The sequence below is a fragment of the Lolium rigidum genome, chromosome 1 (assembly GCF_022539505.1).
Source record: "Lolium rigidum isolate FL_2022 chromosome 1, APGP_CSIRO_Lrig_0.1, whole genome shotgun sequence".
Classification (NCBI taxonomy): Eukaryota; Viridiplantae; Streptophyta; class Magnoliopsida; order Poales; family Poaceae; genus Lolium; species Lolium rigidum.
The window spans coordinates 30865747-30875794 of NC_061508.1; positions in this window are offsets into that span (position 1 = coordinate 30865747).

Sequence of the window (10048 nt, forward strand, 5' to 3'; positions counted from 1 at the left end):
CTGGAGCTACAACCCGAAGTCTGATCATGCTGAAACTAGCCGGGTGGTACGCTTCTTGGCCTCTTTGAAGAAGGAGACCAAGATCTGCTCGGATGATATCATCCGCACCTTTATCTCACGCCGGGTGCTTCCTCTGAAGCGCCGCGCGCATAGGATGAGCGAGATGTACGGCCCAGGCGATCCTACCAAGATCACAGGCCGTCCGCTTAGCAAAAGGGATGTCGTTCGCAAGGCTAAGCAGATTTGCCAAACTGCTATGCCATCTGATTGGGAATGGGGCCTCCTTCCCCTCAGCACTGATAACCCTCCAACCCAAGAAGTAAGGGATTATGCGACTGGGGTTGTTTTTAGCCGGTAACTTTCTGCTCTTGCTAATCTTACTTTTTTCATGTTTCAGGCCAAGGACCGCTTCCCCCTCATTGAAGCAGAGCGGCGAGGACCTTGCCAGAAACGCGCCCTTGACTCCTTCGACCCAGATCCCTACATTTTCTGGAAGGATCTGAAGATGGGCAAGACTCCGGCAGCGCACCTTGGCCGTTCTCCGCCAAAGCCAACCGGGTCCGCTGACGACTTGACCACGCTTGAGGTACTTTCCTTTCCGGTTTCCTTTATTTTCCGTTATCGCTTTGCTGCAACCTGTTTCTTAGCTAAACTTAACTCATAGATTCATGAGCGCGTGCCGCCCCTGCGCGCCGAGGCGGGCTCTGAGTTTGTGGACAAACTCATGGCCCAGGGCCAAAAGAACAAGCTGCCGGCATCTGATGCCGGTGGCAGCCAGGCCCCTCCCTCCAAGCGCTTCCGGACCGAGCCCGTGGGGGAGAAGCAGGTGGGCATGCGTCGCTACGGGCGCAAGGCGATGCCAACCTCTTCCGGGTAAGTTACTCATTTTCCGGCTTGCCTCTTTTTCGCCAAGTTCTTTTTCCGGTTTCTCTTTTCCAACCGTCTTTCTTTCTTTTTCTCAGCCCTGCGCTCAAGCTTGGCCCAAGACAATCGGGCTCTGAAGATTCCGCAAGGACTTCAACTCCTCCTCCTCGCTCAAGCCCGGCACCACCTGGTGCCGGTAACACCTCTGCCTCCCTTTCGGGGGGCACAACAAATTCGGGGCGTGCGGCCCCTTCATCATCAGATCACCGCACGGAGGAGGATCCTTCCTTCCCTCCGGAGACCCAGGATACCGGCGCCAGCAACATCGGCGCCGGAGAAGAAGAAGCTGCCGGGCGGGCGGAGCCTCCAGCTCCTCCCGTCCTTGAAAAGACAACAACTTCCGCGCCGGAATCTTCCGCGCCGGAAGGCTCCAAACCGGGTGACGCGCCCCGCGCTCCCCAGTCTCCACGTACGATCCTCATGCCGCCGCCAGGTGCTCCGCGCGCCAAACCCCTCGGGGCCGCTCCTAGCGCGCCGCCGCCCAAGCCCTCCAAGCTCATCAAGGGGAAGGCGACGGCCTCCAGCGCCCCTTCCGGCGGCCAGCAGCCTCTAGTGCTGCACGTCTCCAAGGCCGCCAGGGATACCACCACGAAGGCCACCGGTCTTCTTGGCCGTATAACTGAGTTCAAACGCCAAGGCCGGGACTTGGGGCATCTCCTGCCCTACGCCGAGAAGTGGAACGCCGCGGACATGACTCCGGCGACCCGCGGCTTGGGCAAGGACAGGCTGCCGGCACCTGATCCAGTTGGGGACCGGTCGTCTGAAGAGCACTTCATGCGGCTCCGCAGCGCCGTGAAAGAGCTTGACAGCGCGTGGTATGATGCCACGAACAACTTGATGGTACGTTTTTCTAACTTTTCTTAATTGCTACCGGTTTCCTTCCTTCCGGATTTGTTCTGTCTTTTCTTTAGTTTTGTGCCGGTTTCTCTCTTGTCTATCTTGCCAGTCCCCGAGTTTTGTGGTGAGAGCGCAGCTTTTAGCGCAAAACTTAACTTAAAATCTTAGCGCAAAACCGGCACTGCCAGTCCCCGAGCTTCGGGTTAAGAACCTTGTTCTTAGCGCAAAACTTAGCTTAAAAACTTAGCGCAAAACCGGCACTGCCAGTCTCCGAGTTTCGGGTTAAGAACCTTGTTCTTAGCGCAAAACTTAGCTTAAAAACTTAGCGCAAAACTTGGCTTAAAAACTTAGCGCAAAACCGGCACTGCCAGTCCCCGAGTTTCGGGTTAAGAACCTTGTTCTTAGCGCAAAACTTAGCTTAAAAACTTAGCGCAAAACCGGCACTGCCAGTCCCCGAGTTTCGGGTTAAGAACCTTGTTCTTAGCGCAAAACTTAGCTTAAAAACTTAACGCAAAACCGGCACTGCCAGTCCCCGAGTTTCGGGTTAAGAACCTTGTTCTTAGCGCAAAACTTAGCTAACCTCTTTTTCTTGAACAGCTCACGGCCGACGCTCGGAAGGCCCTCTTCGAGGAGCTCTTATGGGAGCATCGGGAGCTCGCTGAGGCACACGACAAGTGCCAAGGTAAATTCTTGCTTTGCCGGCATCTTCCTTACCGGAAACCTTTCTCTCCTAACACTCGCAATTTCGCTTAACAGTGATCCCGGAAGCTTCCATTGACGCTCTCAAGGAGCAGCTCGCCACCGCCCAACGTATAGCTTTTCTCCTTTCTCCTGTTAACTTGATTTTCTTCTCATGTTTATTAGCATGATCTTGTTAACATCTTCTGTTCCGGGTTGCAGTGGAGAAGGACCAGCTCATCCGGCAGCATAAGGAGGAGCTGGACGCCCTCAAGACCAGCCACCGGGAGCTCAAGACCCAGCTCATCCAACCGGGGCTTGACCATGCCAAGGCCCTCGAAGCCGCTGACGCTGATGCAGCGGCCAAGATGGAGGAGGCTCGGAGGACGCCGGTAATGCCAACGTGGTGCTGCTGGCTGAGCTGGAGGAGGCGGCCAAGGCCCGGAAGGGTGCTGAGGAGAAAGCCGCGCGGCTGGAGGAGGAGCAGAAAGTGTGCAACCAGCTGATCCTGCAGACCGACGCGCTTGCCTACCGTGAGTCCCTTACCTTCACGTACTTTGATTATTGCCTACGAGGCTTTTTTTTTCCGTTCCCATTTTCTTTTCGCTATTTTTCCTTCCGGTTTCCGGACTCTCTTTCCTCCGGTCTCTTTTTATGCCGGATCCTTTTCCTTAACCTTTTTCTTTCTTTGCACAGGCCTGTTTCCGGACTCCCAGAAATATGCTGTCAAGAAGGTTGACGCGCGCCGCAAGGACCAAGGCCAAGCAGATCTTGTCGTGGCATGGACGCCCAATGACCATCTGGTCGCGCTCAACGCGCGGGTGTCCCATATGCGCGCCATCGATCGCAATCTTTCTGATATTCCTGATGTAGCTACCCAGCTCTTCAGGACCCTGTGGCCTGGCGAAGAGGTGCCTGATACCTTCTCCCTTATCAGCGACCGTCTCAAGGGCGCCGGCAAGAGGATCCGCGAGTGGCAGTGCTCTGCTGCCCGCGCTGGAGCAGATGCTGCCCTCCGCGTCGCTTGTTCCTGGTACCCGGAGCTCGACCTGGGTGCCCTCACCGGAGTGCGCGAAGGCGTGGAAACCGATTCGGACCCGATTCTCACCGCTAAGCGGCAGGATTGTGCGTACCATATCGCGGAGTACGCCGAGATGCGCACCTTCATCGCTCCCCCTCCTGACGTTCAAGATTATCTTGAAGAGGAAGAGGATGAAGCCGAGGAGGAGCCTCTTGACGATGCTGGTACTGGCGACGCTCCTCCGGAAGCCCCTGCTGCCTGATTACCTGTCTTGCCATTTACCTTGCCGTGCTTGTTTGGCCCTGTGTGGCTTAAAACAATGTTCCGTTAAATTCTGCCCCGGTATGCCGGGGCTTATGATGTAAAACTTAAGTTTGCTTGTGGTTGTCGTACAACATTTTGTGCCGGTAAGTTATACCGGTGCTAATTATCTTATGTTTGCTTTAGCACATTTGCTCATGGTTTTGCTTTTATCCCGCACTGCAAAGATTTCCAAATTGTTCCTGCATTCAATTTGATGCACACTTGGTTCTTTTGCCTTGGCTCTGCCTGCCTTCTCTGGGCGTTCTTTGGCGTATGAGCACAAGGTTCTTTCACCAAACAAGCATCTTCTTGAACTTAGAAATAACTTTGAAATTTTGCAAAAAACAGGTTTAGACGGGGTTAGTTAGATTTTCCGGATTGTTCTTTCCTGCTCTCCCTTTTTGCAGTTCGTGTGCTTATCTCCTACCGGTTTATCTTGCTTGCCATGAAGCCGGTTTGCGGACAGCAGCAGAGTCGAAGACTCCGGTAGGATTTAGCACACTACTAAACCGGAAAGAAAAAACGTTCAATAAGCAACCGGTAAACTGAAAAAATAGACAAGTTACATGCAATCTTATTGGGGTAGTCCCCGAGACTCATTCAATGTTCCGGCATCTTTTATTCATAGCATATAAGGTACAAAAAGGAACTTCTTACACCACCACTTCAAGAGTAGAAAGGACGCAACGAGCTACGTTCCATGGACGCTTGCTCTCCTCTCCGGATTTGTCCGCCTTTCCTTCTTTCCACTCCTGTGCATCAATTAGGTAGTATGCATCATTGTGAAGCACCTTGCTTACAATGAAGGGACCTTCCCAAGGTGGCAAGAGCTTATGCCGGCCTTCAGTGCGCTGCACTAGGCGAAGCACAAGATCTCCTTCCCGGAAAACTCTTGGATTAACTTTCCGGTCATGATAGCGTCCGAGGTTTTGCTTGGTAAATGGCTGTTCTTGCCAAAGCTAGCTCTCTTGCTTCCTCTAGCAAGTCCACATCATTTTCTCTGGCCTCTTTGACCTCTTGCTCGGTATAGAGCTGTACTCTTGGTGAATCATGGATGATGTCGGTTGGTATGACCGCTTCTGCTCCATAAACCATGAAGAACGGAGTGTATCCGGTAGACCGGTTTGGAGTTGTTCTTATACTCCATAGCACTGATGGTATCTCATCAAGCCAACACCCTGGTGATTTTTCCACTGCGTCAATGAGTCTGGGTTTGATACCGGAGAGTACCAAAGCATTCATTCTTTCCACTTGGCCGTTGCCCTGTGGGTGTGCCACCGAGCACAAATCCAACCGGATGTTCTTATCCTCACAAAATCTTTTGAACTCACCTTGAGCAAAGTTGGTTCCATTGTCGGTGATAATGCTGTGCGGGTATCCATACCGCAAAGTGACATCTTTTAAGAACTTCACTGCTGTGTGCCCATCACATTTTGCGACAGGTTTCACTTCTACCCACTTGGTGAATTTGTCCACCATAACCAAGATGTGTGTCATGCTGCTTCTTGCAGATCCCGAATGGGCCAACCATGTCAAGGCACCAAACGGCGAACGGCCATGTTAACGGTATTGTCTTTAAACCGGACGCCGGGGTATGATTTTGCTTGGCGTACCTCGGCAGCCGTTGCATTTTCTTACCAAATCCTCGGCGTTCTCCAAAGCAGTGGGCCAATAAAACCCATGCCGGAATACTTTTGCTACTAGCGCCCTTGATGAAGCATGGTGCCCACATTCTCCTTGGTGAATTTCCTCAAGCATTTCTTTCCCTTCCTTCGGTTCGACACATCTTTGAAGGACACCGGTAACGCTTCTCTTGTACACCTCACCATTGATGAATGTGTAAGCTTTGGACCTTCTTTGTATTCTCCTTGACTCATTTTCATCAGCCGGCAGGGTGCCGTTGATTAGGAATTCCTTAATAGGTTTAGCCCATGACGGTATCTCTCGAACCAAAAACACCGGTGCATCTATCTCCATGCTATCCACCAGCATCATTTCTTCCGGTATGGGTACGGCAGTCCCCGAGCTTACCGGAACAGTCCCCGAACTTGCGGGAGCGAGTCCCGGGTTTGCCGGAGCGGTCCCCGGGTTCCCTTCATCGATATCCATTGGCACAATATGTGACTCCGATACGAAAATTGATTCCGACTCGGACTTGGCTTGATTGATGGTACTCTCGGGTGTGCCAAGGCTATTCCGGGAGGAATTTCTTGTCGGGATGAGCCTATCTTGGACAAAGCATCTGCAGCTTCATTTTACGCACGCGGTACATGGTGAAATTCACAGCCTTCGAAGAAGCCGGCAATCTTTTGCACGTGAAACCGGTACGAGGCCATGTTGGCATCTTTTGCGTCCCAATCCCGGAACACTGCTCGCACCACAAGGTCCGAATCTCCATAGCAAATGATCCGGTGTGCACCGATTTCTTTTGCGACCTTAAGCCCATGGATCAAGGCTTCATACTCAGCGACATTGTTTGATGCCCTGAAATGCACTTGTAAAACATACCGGAGATGATCTCCCCTTGGTGAGGTTAGCACCACACCGGCACCTAGGCCCTCCTTGAGTTTGGATCCATCAAAGTGCATCTTCCAGTATTCCAGTCTCTGATCCGGGGGCTTGTACTGCATTTCCGCCCAATCAACCAAAAAATCAGCTAAAGCTTGCGATTTGATGGCGTCTCTCCTTTCGTACACCGGAACATATGGTGATATCTGTATTGCCCATTTAGCAATCCTGCCGCTGGCGTCCTTGTTGCACATGATATCGGAGATGGGTGCTTCACTCACCACCTTCATAGGATGTTCCTCGAAGTAATGCTTGAGTTTTGTGGCGGCCATAAACACGCCATAGGTCATTTTACGGAAGTGCGGGTAGTTTTGCTTTGAGAGGGAGAGCACCTCGCTCGGGTAGTATACCGGCCTCCGGACGGTTTTCCTTCCTCTTCTCTTTCTACTACCACAACAACACTCACGACCCGGTTGGTTGCTGCTATGTATAACAACATCGGCTCTCTTTCCAACGGCGAAGCCAATATTGGCGCGGTAGCTAACATCGTTTTCAGCTCCTTGAATGCTGCGTACGCACTGAGGGGTCCGGACGAACTTATCGGATTTTCTCATTAAGGAATACAACGGCAAGGCCTTTTCTCCTAACTCTGCTTATGAACCGGCTTAGCGATGCTAAGCTTCCGGTAAACTTTTGTATGTCCTTCAGATCCTGTGGTACCGTCATTCTCTCGATTGCCCGGATCTTTACCGGATTGACCTCAATGCCTCGGCTTGAGACAAGGAAACCCAGCAGCTTGCCGGCAGGGACACCGAAAGTACATTTTGCCGGATTGAGTTTCATCCGGAACCTTCTTAAGTTATCAATTGTTTGCCGGATATCATCTATTAGGGTATCTTTTACCTTAGTTTTTATCACGATGTCATCCACATACACCTGCACATTCTTTCCGATTTGATCAAACAAACATTTTTGCATACAGCGCTGGTACGTTGCACCAGCGTTGCGCAAACCAAAAGGCATAGTGATATAGCGAGTAAGCCCCGTGCGGGGTAATGAACGCAGTTTTTATTTGATCTTCCTTTTTCAAGGGGATTTGGTGGAAACCGGAGTACGCATCCAGGAAAGACAACAACTCACACCCAGCGAGTGGAATCAATCACTTGATCGATCCGCGGTAAAGGGAAAGGGTCTCTTGGGCAAGCCTTGTTGAGGTTGGTGTAGTCGATGCACATGCGCCACACCTTCGGAGCCTTTGCCTCCAGGTTCTCGTCCTTCTTCTTTTCAACCATCACCGGATTGGCTAGCCACTCAGTATGCGTGACTTCCACAATGAAACCGGCAACCAGCATCTTTGTCACCTCTTCTCCAATGATCTTCCTCCTATCTTCAGCGAACCTGCGCAATGGTTGTCGCACCGGCTTGGCATCTTTCCGAACGTTTAGAGAGTGCTCAGCCAGCTCCCTCGGAACACCTACCAAGTCATCAGTAGACCGGGCAAAGATATTCCGATTCTCACGGAGGAAGCTGACGAGCGCGCTTTCCTATGCCTCACTGAGGCCGGCACCGATACGAACGGTACGCTCAGGGAAAGCCGGGTCCAGCACGATGTCCTTTGTCTCCTTTGTCGGTTTAAACGCCGGAGCGCTCAGACTTGCACTCATTGCCGCTAAGCTCAGCCGTGAGGACCGAGCGAGCGCAAGCTGCGGTTTGCATCCTTCTTTTTTCTCCGCGATCACCGGCGATTCCGCTAGGTTCGATCCGGCGGATGCTTGTTTCCAGCGAGATCTTGTAGTTTCCCACCACAGTTAGAGGTCCACGAGGTGCCGGCATCTTCATCTTGAGATAAGCCGTGTGGGTCGAGGCCATGAAGGCCGCCAGCGCCGGTCTCCCCAGCAAAGCATGGTACGGACTATCTAAGTCCACCACCTCAAACTCCAGGTTCTCAACCCGGCAATTGTCACGTCCTCCAAACGACACATCCACCCGGACTTTTCCAACCGGTGCGCAGGACAAACCCGGAACGATTCCATGGAAAGTCGTGTGCGTTGGCTGAAGCATGTTTTCTGTTATGCCCAGGGTATGCATGGTGTGCTTGTACATGATGTTGATGCTTGCTGCCATTGTCTATCAGCACCTTGCTGAACTTCACTCGAGTTTGCGGCCCTTTCATGATTGGGTCCACAACAAGAGCATATCCACCCGGATTCGGCATGATCTTAGGGTGATCCTTAGATGACCAGGTAATTTCCTGATTGGACCACATCATGTACTTGGGAACTGCCGGCATCACAGCATTGACCTCCATGGAGCGGCGGTGTACACTTTGCTCGTCTGTTGGCTCAGTGACAAAGACAACACAGCACAAATGTGGGTCTTCGTAAACATTCCGGCCTAAAGGTGCCGGTGGAGGTGGTTGGTTATCATCTTGTTCCACCCGGTTAACTTGCTGGTACTGCTGCCGGTTTGGCGGCACCGGTAAGGCGTTTGCCCCGGTAAGTGGGGGTGGCGGCGGTAGCTGTTGCTGCCGCGGCATGTCTTGTGGCGGCTGTGCATCTTTTACCGTTCCCTTTTGCATCAAGTACTTGGTCCAGGTACAATCCTTCGTCAGATGGTTTGACGGGTGTGCCGGATTCGGTGTGTGCCACCGGCATGGTTTGGTCCATGGCAGCTTCCATGGTGTATTTTGCGGGTTCTTGCCGGTTTCTTTTCCGGACCCGGGGTTTCTTTTCCACCCATTGTTTCTTTGGACCCGCCCATGGCTGCGATCCGGTTCTTTGCCTCCGGCTGCCGGCGGCATCAGAGTTTTCCTGCACAGCAGCAACTTGCTGTGAGCCATACCTTCGATCCGGGAAATCTTCCCTCCTCTTGTTGTTCCGGTTGTCCCGGTGTTGCCCTTGGCGTAGCTGTTCCGGTTCAGGTTGCACTGCCGGCTGCGTTGGGTCTCCCAACGCATAGCTATCCGCCACACGTATCATCTCTGCCAACGTTGTCGGCATGTTCCGCTGCAGCTTTTGCCACAACGGCGAACCTCTTCTCACCCATTGCTAAACCAAGCAATGGCATGTGCCTCGATTACCCCTTCACGGGAGTTCCTTGTGGTGTTCCACCGGGCCGGATAATCCCGGTGCTGTTTCGTTCGGGCGCTGCACACACGGAGCAAGTTGCTTGCGGCCTGTTTGGCCTTTGATAGGTGCTGCTGAAATTGCTCACAAAAGCCTCCTCAAAATCCAGCCAGCCATTTATGCTTCCTGCCGGCAAGTTGTTTAGCCCGATTCTTGCCGGTCCAACCAAAAACGATGGTATGATCCTCACGGCCCAACGCCGGTTTCCTCCTCCTGCTACGGTTCCTCCACCGCCTGCGACGTATACCGCGGTCACGTAATCCGCGAGCCAATCTTCCGGCTTCGTAGTGCCATCGTATGTTTTTGTGTCACGGGGCAACGTAAAGTTGCGAGCCGGTGGTTTTTCTCTCATGATTCTTGGGCCAAAGCACTTTGGACCTGGAGGACCTTCCTCCTCGATCATTTCGACAAGTACACTCTATCCGGACGGTGCCTCGCATCCCGTTCCGGTAAGTATCTCTCTCCCAAGCGTTCCCCCAACGGGTTCCGGTATGCTGCCGGTCTTGTAGAATCGGCTTCATCGTAACGTTCTGGTGCCGCGGCCCTTGCCTGCCGGTACCCTGGCGGAGGCATCTCCTCCTCATCATCATCATACGCTGCCCTTGCAGCCGGATAGTTTTGCCCAGTTTCATGTCTACCGGCATGATTGTTT